General features: G+C 39.5%; 1 pseudogene; it reads left to right on the top strand.

Moving 5' to 3' along the window:
* The window catches only part of LOC102868775, a 45,179-nt pseudogene extending 37,781 nt beyond the window's left edge, over window positions 1-7,398 (top strand).
* The last annotated feature ends 9,185 nt before the right edge of the window (window positions 7,399-16,583 follow it).

Raw genomic sequence — 16,583 nt, 5'->3', positions numbered from 1 at the left:
AAGCCAGAGAGTCGGCATCCAGTTCCCAAATCAATAAGACAGTTGGTTTAATTACCATTGGAAAATGCTTGTCATTCCTCTGTAGTATGTGGTCCCCTCTGGACCCTCATCATTTCCTTCACCTGCTTCCCCCACCGACCAAGCTGTGCAGCTCTGCAACTGAATCCTGGCTCACCCTCACCCTTCTTCCCCCAACCCTCACCTCCTTGTACCCCCAGTATGTTTTTCCCAATTAAGAAAAAGTTAAGTATACTTTTGATTGATTTTGATATCAGTGAAAATTGTCACACAATAATGCACACATGTAGACACATATGCATACACATATACATGTACACCTATATCTCCATCCATCTGTTCATCTATCTGTCTATATAACTCATGGTGTAATGTTGATCAAAAGGTTGATGTTTCAAATCCACCTTCTTCTCTGCTGGAACAAGATGAACAATCTCCTTTATGACTTATCCTTTCAGAATCTAGATAAAGGGTCACTCTGAATAAGAGTGAACTTCGTGGCCCTGGGATTTGGTTTGATTTTTATTTCTTTCTTTCTTTTTTAATAAGACATCTAACTCCACTGTTAGGAGCAATTTAAGTGTAGGGAAAATATATTAATTTTGCTATAACACATATTATGAAATATTATAAGTTGCTTTTAATTTGCTGTAAACCATATTATAAAAATGTTGTGGAAAAATATTATGATGAATCTAATGCTTAAGTATAGAAATAGGAATATTTGTGAAAAAAATATACTGTTTACCATGCTTAAATAGGCCTTTTAGACACCTAGAGCCTCACTGATCACAGGAGGTCCATACCTTTAATAAGGAAATGTAAATGATAATAACTTGCCTGTAAAGCTACTGGTCTCAGCATGTGTGAATCCTGATAATTGATTGTAACGTGTTACTGCCCATGTTGCTAAGAGAACGTAATTTGTAAATTTAAGAGTAAGAAATATATTGGGAATCTGCTCTATGTTAGAAATAAGAAATATGTTAAGAGCTTGCTATGTTATATGTTAGAAATAAAATAAGAAATATGTTAGGAATCTAGTTATGTGGGAGAAAAGAAGTACGAAATACATTAGGAACTTGCTATGGTATATGTTAGAAACAAAAATAAAATATATTAAGAACTTGCTATGTTATATGCTAGAAATGAAAATAAGAAATATGTTAGGAATTCGCTGTTAGAAATTATGTTAAGAATATTGGTGAAAACATACTCTTAGTAGCCATTGGGCCCCACTAACCACAACAGGTGCAAACCCTTGATAAAAAGATATGACTGGTTCTGCCATGTTGCCAGGAAAATACAACTAGTATTGAACATGATTGGTCAAACCCATATTGTTATTCAACATGTCCTAGTATGCCCCACTTGCCTCATATAATGTAAAGGAGGGAAACCAGATTAGATAAAACTCTGACTGTGTTCAGCAAATATTTCTCTCTCTCTCTCTCTCCACTTCACAATGAGCTGAACATTTAATACCCAAAGGCTTTTTTTAGAGTCAAAGACCTACAGGTTCTTTTCAGAGCCAAGAACCCTGGCCTACACTGAAGAACATGAGCTACTGAGACAGTGGAGGATTCTGCCCACACTGATGGACCGTGGCTACACTGAACTGTTGAACTAGCTGAGAACGTTCCGACTAACCATGAAAGGCAAAAGAAGGAGATGAGTTGGGATCCCGGGGTGAGTGAGTGTTCTCCACTGTTGATTAATCAATATGCTATGATGAATTAATGAATTTCAATATAGGTAAGTTGTAATTAATTCTTGCTATGAATTAATGAATCAATATTTTGTGGTGACTTTATTAATTGCAACGTTGTTGTTGTTGTTGTTATGTGCAATCAAGTTGCTTGCAACTCATAGCGATCCTATGTACAACAGCCCTAAACTCTGCTCTGTCCTGTGCCAATAGCACCGTCTCTGACACACACATCCCGATAACCCCAGTCACTGAATCAGTCCACCTCATAGGGGGCCTTCCCCTTCTGTGCTGTCCCTTCACCCTACCAAGCATGATGTCCCTCTCCAAGGACCGGTCCCTTCTTGCAACATGTCCAAAGTATGTTAGACGGAGCCTCAGAATCCTTGCCTCCAAGAAGCAGCCCGGTTTGACCCTTTCCAGGATGAATCTGTTTGTGTTCCTAGCAGTCCATGATACCATCAATACGCTTCTCCAGCACCACAGCTCAAAGGCATCAATTCTCCTTATATCTTCCTTAGTCATTGTCCAACTCTCTGATGCATAACAAGTGATAGCAAAGATCATGGCCTGTATCAGACACATCTTAGTCTCCAAAGAGACACCATTGCTCTTCAGTACTTTGGAGAGGTCCCTAACAGCAGACTTTCCAATGGCAATACGTCTTCTAATTTCCTAGCTACTGGTGCTGAGAGTATTGACTGTGGAGCCAAGTAAACTGAAGCTGTGAACAATCTCAATCTCTTCACCATCCATCCTGATGCTGCCAATTGTCCCAATGGTGAGAATCTTTGTCTTCTTGACATTGAGCCTCAATCCATTTTGGAGGCTACACTCCTTGGCCCTCTGCAGCAAGCGCTTCAGGTCCTCCTCAGTTTCAGCAAGCAGGGTTGTATCATCTGCATATTGCAGATTGTTGATAAATCTTCCACCAATCTTGACCCCACATTTCTGCTCATAGAGCCCAGCCTCCCGGATAATCTGTTCTGAATACAAGTTGAAAAGGTATGGAGACAGGACACATCCCTGTCGTATACCCTTCCCAATTTTGAACCATGCCGTGTTTCCTTGCTCTGTTCTGACCACTGCCTCCTGGCCCAGGTATAGGTTTTGCATTAGAATGATCAAGTGTTCTGGGATTCCCATTCTTCTCAGAGTCAGCCACAGTTTGTTATGATCTACACAGTCAAATGCCTTTGTATAGTCAATAAAACACAGATAGACATTCCTCTGGTACTCCCTGCTTTCAGCTAAGATCCATCTAACATTAGCTACAATATCCCTACTACCACGACCCCTTCTAAACCCAGCTTGGACTTCTGGCAGTTCTCTGCTGATGTGTTGTTCCAGTCGTTTTTGGATAATATTCAGTAGAATTTTGTTTGCATGTGAAATCAACGAGATTGTTCTATAGTTTCCACAACTCTGTTGAGTCACCCTTCTTTGGGATGGGAACAAATATAGATATCTTCCAGTCAGTTGGCCAAGTGGTTGTTCTCCAGATCTCTTGGCACAATTTAGTAAGCACATCCAGGGAATCATCTGTTAGCTGAAATATGTCAATTCATATACCATCTATTCCTGGGGCCTTATTTTTTGCTATTTCCTTCAAAGCAGCTTGAACTTCTTCCTTCATCACCATAGGCTCTTGCTCATATGTTGTTTCATGAAATTCTTCTGTGTCTGCCAATTCCTTTCGATACAGTGACTCAGTATATTCTTTCCATCTTCTTTTAATACTTCCTGGGCCATTAAATATTCTTCCTAAAGCATCCTTGATTATAGCATTTCGAGGTTTGAATTTGTTCTTCAGTTCCTTGAGCTGAAGAAATGCTGAGCAAGTTCAGCCCTTTTGATTTTCTGACTCCAACTCCTTGCACATTTCATTGTAATATTTTACTTTGTCGTCCTGTGCTGCCTTTTGAAATATTCTATTCAACTCATTAGTATCTTGAATTTTTCCCTCTGCTTTGGCTTCTCTGTGCTCCAGTGCAATTTTCAGAGTCTCTTCTGACATATATTGCAATTAACTGTTTAATTCTTGCTCTGAAGTAACGAATCAATATGCTGTGATGAATTTATGAATTGCAATGTAGACAAATTGCAATAAACTGTTTAATGTATGCTATGAATTAATGAATCGCTATGTTGTGGTGAATTTATATTGCAATGTAGATAAATTGCAATTGTTGCTATGAATTAATTAATTAATTAATTAATGAGTCACTAAATTGTAATTGGCTTTTGTAATGTGTCTATGAGTAATTAGTTAAGACTCAAGTCTCATGACAGTCCACCTTACCAAGTTTCCAAGCACTGGCATCTCAGATTATTGAGTTGGATTTTTTAACAAAATGTGCCACAACTGTTTTTTTCATTTTGTGATAAAGGAAGTGCTTTAGCTTGGAAAACACTTTCATTAAAAGCCAATTTAGGCATATGGGAACTCATAGTCTGGAGGCTTATAGAGCAAACGGAGAAATATGGTCTTGAAATTCACAGTTTTCTTAATTAATAACAAATTTCTCAAATTAAGAAGACATTTTGACAGTATAAAAGCAGTATTACTGTCCCACAAAAGTTAATATTTTTTTCTGAAAGACTTGCAGAATTTCTTTGAAAGTAATAATTTCCCCGATGTTTTCTTCAGTCTGCACTCTGTAAACATTCAGTTATTTGACAGGGAATAAGTAAGCATATGTGCAGTCCAGACATAGAAAAGTATGGTATCAGGAACTCAGGTAGACAGAGAGAGCAGAAAACTTTGAATTTTATAAGAGGAAATGACATTGTCCTTCCTGAATTCTCTCCTTTAGCCCCAACTCCACCATATTAGTTCTTTCTTAGATTATTTTGGCCTACACTATCCTCCTATTCAACTTTCAAGTATCTGTAATATTCATATTATGTGTTACTGCTTTTTAAACATCTGTCTTCTTGCTAGTAACCCTCATAAGGGTAAAGACTATGTTGCTTCTTGCTGCTCTTTAGAGGTTAAAATAGTATTTAGCTATTGGAATTAACAACAATGAGTTTGATATTTTTGAGTTTTTAAAATATACAAGGATACATGTATGTTTATTGTCATGGATGAAAGTTATACAAGTGTTCAGTTCTTTTCGTTCCTAGGGTCACTATGAGTTGTTTAGGACTCAACGACATTTAACAACAACAACAACAACAACAACAACAACAACAATGAGAGAACTCTGTTGGCCTAGTAGAAAGAAAGTTATGTTATCAAGCCAAAGGTGGGTGATTTTAATCTGCGGCCTTCAGGCCTGGTTTTAAATGTTTTTGGTCAAACATTCTTCTAAGTAGTATAGCACTGGTCTGTCCATTTGATGTACAGAGGTAACTCATGGTTGCTGTGATGCTGACCACTGTCACACTGATGTGACAAATATGATAATGGTTACCCATCATGGACAGTGTTTGGTGGAGATCCCCAATCAAAACAATAGTGGAAGCAGGAGTGCTATTCAATTCCGAAAGGGCTTGCATCCAGAAACTAAGAACTTGGAGAAATGTTGAAATATATACAAGTGTTCCAATCTTTTGTTCCTAGGGACTCTATGAGTCATCTATGACTCGATGGCACTTAACAACAACAACAACATGTTTATTGTCATTGAAAAGTTAATTTATTCATAAACAGCACAAAAAATGTTGATACGATTAAGCAATGATAGACAGTAACTCCTTTTTCTCTCTTATCCTCACTGAATCTTTCTCAATTCCTTTATCCCCTCTCCCTCCACCCACCAAATTGTGAGAGACCCTATGATTTTCCCCCTGCCCATTCTCAATCCTCTATGCCCTGCTCTCTCCTCCTTGGGTCACCATACATGTTTTACTAGTTATCTTTCTATTTTTATGGTAATGGCCTTATGCAGTACTTGTCTTTATGAGGCTTAGTTCACACAACATAATGCTCTACAGTCTCTCCTAAGTTATGTAGTAATTTTCAAAATCATTACTCCCAAGCTCTGTGTAGTATTCATTCCATCATTAGTTTCTCAATCCATTAGATTGGGGTTGGATATTAGGGCTGGTTTTGTGTTCTTGTGATTGAACAAATTGTGTAACATTTGTGTCTTAGTTCCAATTTCTTTTTTTTTTATCGTCCCATTAAGTATTTATTTCAGCAAAAAAGAGGGAGACATTTAATGAGCTACATAATGGTTACAATGTGATCAAAGACAGCAACAACTGTGAAGAACACTTGGGAACAGATAGTGCTCCTTTTGATGATAAATGTGATGTCATTTCTCTTCAACTTCTCATTCCTGGTAGAGAACATCATATGATCTTCTAACTCAAAATTGACAGTCCTAGCCCATTTCAGTTCTATCATGGATTCCATGTCAATTTTGACAACTTTCTATTTGCCTGCATTCATACTTCATGAATTCAATGTTCCAATATTTTCTGTGAGTAATTGTGGAATGTTTTAATAGTGGGGTTTATTAGGAAAGTTAGCAAGCTATAGTTTGTTGCCATTCTGAATTATAGCTTGCTAACTTTCCTAATAAACCCCACTATTAAAACATTCCACAATTATACAAAAATATTGGAACATTGAATTCAAATGGCAGTAAACAACAATATAAAATCAATAGTCATACAGTCTCTCATTCCAGACATTAATAGGCTATAGAGGTTGGCAGCAATATACAATAATTATACAATCTTGCAGTTCTCCAGCAAACTTAGTAAAGGCCTCTCTGGTTTTGTTGAGCAGCAATTCCAAGTTAAGTACATCCAAATAAAGTAGCAGCAGTTCAAAATCAGAAGGAAGGGAAGAATGGATTTGTCAGGAGTGAAAAAGAAGAACTTGCTAGGAGTCCAAGAGAATAATAAAAGGTTCAGCACTAGGGCTCCTTCTCCAAGGACCTCTCTAAAGACAAGAGTCCACCAAGGAGTCCGGTGAGAAGGACCGTGGCCAGGACAAGACCCGGAAGAGACGGAGAGCGTCCAGTGGCAGCAGCAGCACCAGGTCTCGTTGCAGCTCTACCTCTAGCTCGGGCTCCACCTCCAGCTCCGGCTCTATCAGCGGCTCCAGCTCATCCTCAGCATCCAGCCGCTCCGGGAGCTCCAGAAGCTCCTCCGGCTCACCAAGCCTGTCCTGGCGCAGACATGACAACAGGCGATGCCCCCGCTCCAAATCCAAACCACCCAAAAGAGATGAAAATGAACGGAAGGGGCAGCGTCCTTCCCCAAAGCCTACAAAGTGCATATTGGCAGACTAACCCAGAATGTGACCAGGGATCACACCATGGAGATCTTCTCCACTTATGGGAAGATTAACATGATTGACATGCCTGTGGAGAGGATACACCCCACTTGTCTAAAGGCTATGCCTAGGTGGAATTTGAGAATCTGGATGAGGCCGAGAAGGCACTGAAACACATGGATGGGGGACAGACTGATGGCCAGGAGATTGCTGCCACCACTGTGCTGGCGCCCTGGCCCAGGCCGCCCCGCCCCCAATGATTCAGCCCACCCAGGAGGATGCTGCCACCTCCCAATGTGGCGACAGTCACTCTCAAGGATGAGAAGACGGTCTCACTCTCCTCGATGCAGGTCCCCCGTACGCCGGCGGTCCCGGTCCCCCGGCCGGCCACCACCACCACCACCACCAGAGCCACTCCAGCTCCAGCTCCTCCTGACAAAGCTGGGCTGCCTAAGCCCCTCTCCCCCATAACTTATGTCCCGTCCGAGCATATTCTGTCACTCTTCCAGCCAAAGGAGGACAGAGAGGAAAGCGATTTCCTTCCCCGGGGGCAGGCTTCTTAAATAGCAGTTGAGACTGTTCCTCTAAGCCTGGCTGCAGACGAGGTATCATCACCAGTTTCCAGTTCCAGAGAGTTTGTCCACAGCAGGGCCAATGGTGCTCAGGATTGTTTGTGACCCAAGTTGCAGAGCCTTTCCTTCCATAAACAGTCTGGTGACCTGGTTGAGACTCTTCAAGATAGACCGTGCACATTTGTGTCACTGATCTTATCCGGCCTGCTCTTGTGTGTGTGTTTGTGTGTCCTCCAATGACTTGGTCACTACAGTGCAGTGGAGCCCTTGCCCCATGATGTGAGAAGTTCCACCTACATGGTTTGGCCCCTGCACGTCTTGTCCTCCTTCTCTCTGAAATCAGTGGAGATGCCAGCTCTGGGACACCTGGGCACCTATCACCGAGGAGGTCTTCAGATCAACCACTCCTCTGCCCTTGTACAGTCAGAGCTGTAACACTTCTGTTTAGAGTTTTGTAACTTTGTAGTGTTTTAGGAACTGTTGTGTTTGTACCTTACTGTGTAGACTAGAAGGATTTTGTTGAATAAACTAGGGTTAGAATGGAAAAAAACCCCCAAACAAACAAAAACCAAAACACACAAAAAAAACTAACCAAACAAGCAAACATAAAACAAAAACCTTCTCATCCTCAGCAAACATGGGCTAAGTTAACAAAACACACTGCCACTCTGGTATTGACTTCTGGTGGTGAGACTCTTACTGCTGATGAAATCTCCTCAATTAATGTTGAAACAACCCAGTCCCCTTGTGGATAGACTAGCATGCCCTATTTGCATGCATGAAGAATGTTTGGCTAAAGTAGTTGTTGATGATGTAGGCAGGCTAACAACTTTGCAGGGCAGGCAAAGTTGAAGCCACTCACTCAAATTCCAGAGTTGTGCCCAGCAAGGCCTTGCACCCAGCATAAGCAGGGTGTCTCCCTCAGTTCTAATTTCTTCTGGGTATACTCCTAGCAGTGGAATAGCTAGGTCATATGGAATTTCTATGTTCAGCATATTGATGAAATATCAAACTGCCTTCCAGAGTGGTTGTACCATTTTTACAACCCCACCAACACTCTTATATCTCCACATCCTCTCCAATATTTATTTCTTGCTGTCCTATTAAACTTTGCCCCTGCTACTGAAATAAGATGGTATCTCATTGTGGTTTTGATTTGCATCTCACTTATTGTCAGTGATTTTGACATTTCTTCATGTATCTGTTGACCCTTCAAATGTCTTCCTCTGTGAAAAGTCTTTGCATGTCATTTGATAATTACGTTATTGGTCTTTTTCTTGTGGCAGCTCTGTAGGATTCTATAAACTTTTGTCATGAGACTCTTGTCTGAGATGGTACTGCTGATTTTTCCCCCAGTCAGTAGGTTTTCTTTTTCAGTTGTGAAGATGAGTGTGTTGTGAGAAAATAATACAATAGTAGCATGTTATTCACATCCCTCCATAATATGACTTTGCTCTTTTTCATATCAGTGATGTTCCTTGAATTTTGTGGTAACTAAAGACTTACTTTGAACAACATAATGTGGTAGAAGTCACATTGTATGAGTTTCAGAGCTTCAAGGAGACTTGCAGCTTTTACTGTCATCATCTTAGAATCAGTCTACATTTGAGGCAGCTCAGCTAGCCAGCTCAGTGTGAAACTAAGATCTCAAGGCAACTATCAATATAAATTAAATATCAATATCAAGAAGACAAAAATCCTCACCACTGAACCAATAGTCAACATCATTATAGATAAAGAAAAGATTGAAGTTAACAACAATTTTATTTTGCTTGTATCTATGGTCAACACAGAACTACCAGCACTCAAGAGATCAGAATATGTATTGCATTGCAAAAACATGCTGTCAGGGTGTTTTCAAAGTGCTGAGGAGCAATTAAATCAGTGTAAAGACTAAGATGCAGCTAATCCAAGCCACAGTCTTTTCAATTGAGTGTTGTAAATCTGAGTGCTGTCCAAATAGTTGGACAATTAAAAAGGATGACAGAAGAATTGATGTCTTTGAATTGTGATGTTGAAGAAGAGTATTGAGTATTCCATGAACTGCCAAAAGAACAAATAAATATGTCCTTTAGAAAAGTTTAACAAGGATGCTCTTTAGAGGTGAAGATGGCAAGACTTTGTCTCATATACTTTGGAGGGACTAGTCCTTGAAAAAGGACATCGTGTTTGGAGAGTTGGAGAGTCAGAGAAAGTTAGGAACACACTCAAAGAAATGGAATGACCCAGTGACTTTTACAATGAGCTCAAACATATCAGCGATGGAAGAATGGTGCAGGATAGGGCAAGGTTCAGATCTATTGTTCGTAAGGTTGCTGTGAGTCATACTAAACTTGATATCACCTAACAACAACAATAACAACAACGATATTTGCTAATTATAGAGACTATGGAAGAATAAATAATTACAGAGAAAAAAATTTTATATATATTTAAAAATAGAATACTATTTCAAATTTTGCTATATAATATACTATATATTAAATATTTACTATTTTAATAATGTATTAGTAATAATGATGATGATGACTATATGTAAGGTTAATTTTCTCATCTTCTCTTTCCTTTTTAAAATGTGTGACTCAAGCAAGGGTATGACTTGAGAAAGGTGGTGGATTTTTAGTGTGATACTTGAGTCAGATATTTTTTAAGCAAAGAGGCTTTTATTAGGGCTCTCCGACTCTTGGGTGAGGTTCTCTTCCCTGTTCCGGGGGAGGGAGGCAGAGAAGCAGACAGGTCAGAGAAGTTCACCACCTGAGTCAGATTTGTATTTGAGTTATACTGTCTTGTAAAGCTGTGACCCAAAATACAGCTTACTCTGATCCTTTTCCATTAATGTATAGAGGTTACAACCAATAATACATATCACAAAATAGAAGCTAGTTACATCAGATTAAAAAAGATAAACACTCAAAAGTGATAATTTGACTTAGGAAATTGATATATATTTGTGGAGGACACAATTATCTCTCTAAAAACTCTATAGATTTTTGAAACATCAGCAAGCAACATTATTTTTCAGATAAGAATTCTAGGTCCACCTTGACAGGTTTCATTCACAATAGTTTACATAATTAAATATACTTCCCCTCTCCCAAAAATTATATATAATATAGAAAGAGCTATGGTGGCCTAGTGGCAAGAAGCTGTGCTGCAATCCTGAAGGCATGTGGTTCGAGGCCACCAGTTGCTCCACTGGAGAAGGATGAGTGATCTCCTCCTGTGTGATTAACTGCCTCTGAAAACCTGCCGGAGGGTCAGCTATGGGTAGGTTCTGACTTTACAGTACACAACAACAACATAATATATATAGGTAAAAAAAAATTATAGGAATCCTTCTTCAGGGATTAGTCCCTCCTGGCCACATGCCCAAAGTATGTGAGACTTCAAAATATTTGTCTCCCAGGAGCACCCTGGTTTCAACTTTCTTAGGATAAATCTGTTTTCTTCACAGTCCATTACTCTTCCAGCACCACAAATCAAAGGCTTCAATTCTTCTTCTGTAATCTTTGACAGTCCCTAAAGTAGGACATTATGCTTAGAAAGGTGGAGGGACAGTGCAGGAGAGGAAGATGCCCAGATGAGATGAAGTGACACAATTACTTGGGTAATGGAGATAGATGTGTTAGAGACAGTATAACTGGCTCAGAATAGAGCAGAGTTCAGAGCTATTGTACATAGGGTAACTATGAGTGACACAATGGCACAAAACAACAATATATAGGCGTTAACTTCCTCTAGACAATTTCCATAAACCATCTTTGATAACTTGATTGTTTTTCTCTCTCTGATAGTCTCACTTCTCTATTCTTTGCCCTTTGCAGGTTTTTAATCTTAATATTTTTATCTTTTTGTCATTCACTTGCATGAGCCAGAGTAGCTTCTTAAGTTTGTTCTCAGTGACATTGATTTTATTTTCTGCCATGTGAACATAATCTTTATCATTATTGTTGGTTTTAGGCATTACTAGATAAGTTCCAACCCCTTGTGGCATAGAAGGAAATACTGCCCTGTCTTGTGTCATTCTTACAATTACTGCAGTACTTGAGTTCATTGCTTGTCACCAACTTGATAACAGTTAATATGGGTTGATATTTACAGGAGAAGATGATCACATCTTTCTTTTAAGAGCAACTTGTGGTTTTGAACTGCAGACTTTTTGTTAGTAGCAAATCATTTAATTGCTGCACCACCAGAGAAGGACACACATACACAATGTTGTTACCTACTGCTGTGGAGTTAGTTCTGACTCTTAGACCTTCCATTGGTTTCCAAGCTGGAAATATTTAAGAGAGGAGATGTCTCATCTTTAATCCAAGGAGCAGCTGGTGGATTCAAACTGTCCATCTTTCAGGTGTCAGCTTGATACTTTACACACCACAGCTCCTAGTGTTGCTATAAGGTACCATCAAGTCAGTTCAGCCTCAGTCATTACCGTTTGTACAGGAGAACAACCTGCTCAGTACCACATCATCCTCACAATTTTTGTCATGTTTGATTTCATTGGGCAGCTCCTGTGTCTATCTATCTTGATGAGGATCTTCCTCTTTACCTCTCGCTGTTCCTCCACTTTATCAAGCATAATATCCTTTTCCAGACACTGATCCCTCCTGGTAATGTGTCCTAAATAGATGACATGAATTCTCTCCTTTCTGTTTTAAAAGGAGTATTCTAGCACTACTTCCAAGATGTTACTTTCTTTTGATAGTTCATGATATATTAAATATTCTTCACAACTGTGTAATTCAAAGACATAAACTCTTTTTAGTTCTTTATTGTTCTTTGTCCAGATTTCATAAGCATATGAAGTGACTGAAGATACTATGGTATAGGTCAGTTGCACCTTAGTCCACAAAATGACAGCTGTTTAAAGAAGGATGGATTTACTTTTGGGCTCTTAATTCTGTTCCATTAGTCTGTGTCTGCCATTTTATTTTATGTAATGATAACAAAACTTATTTTCCTCAACGACATTTCAAAGAAATTTGTTGTTTTTTGTATGAATGAACATTATTAAACATACTGAAGATTCTAGGCTAATTAGAAAAGTGAGTTTATATTACACCAAATATATGGGCATGAATGAATGAGAATCATGACCTGAGTTCCATTTTTTTCCTAATCACTGATGACATGCTCCTTGAGGGAAGAAGGCAGGTGACCCAGTCTAATCTTTTCATAAACATGCTGATGACTAGACTGTCTGGTTACTAATGATGTATTCCTAGAAGCAAATTTTTACCTATGGAGTGCTGTTAGTAATATGTTCCTACTTTACTCTTGCTTGTGGTAACCACATTGAAAATATATGGGTTTATGTGGTATATTTTCTGGAGTCATGTTAGTTAAGTGACCATCTGGGGTTTAAACAGGAGATATTTATTTTTTCCTCCCTATAATTATAGGATTTATTAGGGAAATAGGTTGGGAAGTGAAGGAGGAAAACAACATCACACAATGCAAGTCAGGTTTAGTCCAGCAATTCCAAGGCAGATTAACAGCAAGACACAATTCCTCAATTAGTGAAAGATAGCTTCCTAGTCAACCCAAACTGGAGATATTCCATGACCTAAATATTTCTTAGGAGCTCTAGTGGGTAGGAGATGAGTTGCCCCTCAGAGGCAAATGAGTCACCAGATCCTCTTAGAATCTGCTATCAGTTGTTATGTGCAATCAAGTCACTTGTGACTCATAGCAACGCTATGTACAACAGCCCTAAACCCTGCTCAATCCCTTGTAAATCTTATTGTCTCTGACACACCTATCCCCATTACCCCAGTGACAGAATCAATCTATCTCATCGAGGGTCTTCCTTTCCTTCACCCTCCCAAGCATGACTTCTCTTTCCAAGGACTGATCCCACCTTGCATTCCATGGTACATTCAATACTCTTCTCCAGCACCAAAACTCAAAGGCATCAACTCTCCTTCTATCATCCCTAGTAATTGTCCAGCTCTCTGATGCATAGCAAATAATAGCAAAGACCATGGACTGTATCAGGTGTACCTTAGTTTCCAGACTGAATCCATTGCTCTTCAGTACCTTGGAGAGGTCTCTGACAGCAAACTTTCCCTATGCAATTCATCTTTTAATTTCCTGACTGCTGGTACTAAGAGTGTTGGCTGTAGAGCCAAGCAAACTGAAGCTGTTAACAATCTCAGTATCTTCATAATCCACCATGATGCTGCCAATCAGCCTGGTGGTGAGAATCTTTGTTTTCTCTTTGATGTTGAGTTTCAAGATCCATATTGAAGGCTGCATTCCTTGACCCTCTGCAGCAAGTGCTTCAGGTCCTCCTCAGTTTCAGCAAGCAGGGTTGTGTCATTTGCATAACACAGATTGCTATGAGTCTACCTCTAATCCTGATGCCACACTTCTCCTTGTAGAGCCCAGCCTCAAAGACAATCCATTCCACATACACATTGAAAAGATATGGAAATAGAACACATCTTTGATGCACACCCTTCCCAATTTTGAACCATTCAGTGTTTCCTTGCTCTGTTCTGATGACTGCCTCCTGGTCCAAGTTTCACATAAGCACAATCAAGTGTTCTAGGATTCTCATTCTTCTCAGAGTCAGCCACAGTTTGTTCTGATCCACACAGCCAAATACCTTTGCATAGTGAACAAAACACAGATGGATATTCCTCTGGTACTCTCTGTTTTAAGCCAAGATCCATCTACATTAGTTATAATATCCCTAGTGCTGCAGCCTCTTCTAAATCCAGCCTGCACTTCAGGCAGTTTTCTGTTGATGTGCTGTTCCAGTCGTTTTAGGATAATCTTCAGCACAATCTTGCTTGCATGTAATATCAATGATATTGTTTGATAATTTCCACACTCTTGTCAGATCACCTTTCTTTGGAGTGGAAACAAATATCGATCTCTTCTAGTCAGTAGGCCAGGTGGTTGTCCTCCAGATTTCTTGGCACAACTTGGTGAGCACATTCACGGTAGCATCTGTTTCTTGGAATATGTCAATCAGAATGTTATCAATTCCTGGGGCCTTGTATTTTGCAAATTCTTTCAGAGAAGCTTGAACTTCTTCCTTCATCACCACAGGTTCCGTCACATTTGTTGTCTCATGAAATTCTTTTGTGTACACCAAGTCCTTTTGGTACAATGACTCTGTATACTATTTCCATCTTCTTTCAATTCTTCCTGGGTCATTTGATATTCTGCCCAAAGCATCCTTAAGTATTGCAACTTGAGGTTTGAATTTGTCCGGTTCCTTCAGCTTAAGAAATGTTGAGTGGGCTCACCCTTTTGATTTTCTGACTCCAACTCCTTGCACATTTCATTGTAATATTGTAATACTTTATCTTCCCGTGCTGCCCTCTGGAATCTTCTGTTCACAGTAGCAATGAGTGACTGAAATCTTTCTTGATGTGATATCTTTTATATCACACATTAGAAACCTCACTGTTACCCTGACCTGTAAATTTAATGCTCAATATTAGAAAGGAGAGCCTAGTAAATTCTAGAACATTCCTCTTCCGCTCTACCTCTACCTTTCGATATATGTTTTTGTTTTAGTTTATTAGAAAACATCGGTGCTGGTAAGTTCCCTGACTAAGAGGGCTCTGGACAATTTGACTCTTTGTCTTAGTTCACACTCATTCACCACTGAGTAAGTTCCAACTCATAATGATCCTCCGCTTTGTTTCTGAGATTATAAATGATAACATGTGGGGATTTCTCATCTTTCTTCCTTATAGTCATTGATGGATTCAAACTGCTGAAGATTCTTGGCCTTTGCATTAGCAATACAACTCAACACTAACTATGCCACCAAATCTCCCTTGTCTTAGCACTGTGTCCCAGAAAACAATTGCAATCCTTATAAGCATTCTTCTCCTGAGTCGACTGTCTTCTTCAGTATTGTTCTTTTCCCCCTGCACTGCTGGAGGATGGAAAGGACATGTTCTATCCTTTTTTCCCTGTGACTGCAAAGATGAGCTTAAGCATATCAGAGATTGTGAGGATGGAGCAGAATCAGAATCAGGCACAGTTTTTCCCTGTTGTATGTACAGTCATTGTGAGTCAGAGTTACAAGTGGTAGAACCAAAAAAGAACTTGGATTTTATGCAGCATTTAATCTAGGCTTGTCTCTTCCTTCCAGGCTTGTTTTCCTCTGTGCCCTAAAATTCCTTGTCCTTTAATATGAAGAGTAAATTTTTACTTTACACATTCCCTTGGCTGTTCCTTCCACTTCAAGTGCATTATCAGAGACTTCCCTCCAAACACAAAGAGTTCTTCTAAAGTGGAAATATTTCTTTCTATTGCATTATTTCATTTATGAGACTAGAAAACTCTCACATTGTGCTTGTGGTGAATGGTGTAAAATTACCTTGATACCTTTTGAGGGGAAAAATGGGAAGGTAGATGGTGGGGTGTGGGGTGTATGTGAAGAAATGTTATATATGCCTTGATACCTAAGGATCTTTATTTTGCTGGAGATTCTGAAAAGCTGTTCTTTGTTTCAACTAGTTCCCTAAATTATTTTTCTTCTGGAAGTTTTGCAAATTGTAAACTTTCTGGTTTCCTAAGTTGATTCTTACCTGAATATTATACAGTGAATGGAGATTCTTGTACTGCTTTAAATGGAGTCTTTCTTAGTCTATTGGACTTTATTCTCTTAGTTTGGAAAATATCGCTCACTTCTTCAAATAGAGGAGAGGGGACTCATTCTACTCCTATGTTTCAAAAACATAAGAAGACTTGTTTTCATGTGCTGTCGAGTCACTTGCGACTCATAGCAACCCTATGCAAAACAGCCCTAAACTCTGCTCTGGCCTATGCCTATCGTATTGTCTCCGACACACCCATGCTGATTACCCCAGTCACTGAATCAATCCACCTCATAGAGGGCCTTTCCCTCCTGTGCTGTCCCTCCACACTACCAAGCGTGATGTCCCTCTCCAAGGACCAGTCCCTTCTTACAACATGTCCAAAGTATGTTAGACGAAGCCTCAGAATCCTTGCCTCCAAGGAGCAGCCCGGGTTAACCCTTTCCAGGATGAATCTGTTTGTTTTCCTAGCAGTCCAT

This window comes from Elephantulus edwardii, unplaced genomic scaffold (assembly GCF_000299155.1).
Source record: "Elephantulus edwardii isolate Elephantulus edwardi_28Jun2011 unplaced genomic scaffold, EleEdw1.0 scaffold00357, whole genome shotgun sequence".
In the NCBI taxonomy this organism is placed as follows: Eukaryota; Metazoa; Chordata; class Mammalia; order Macroscelidea; family Macroscelididae; genus Elephantulus; species Elephantulus edwardii.
This window is presented reverse-complemented; position numbering and strand designations above follow the sequence as displayed.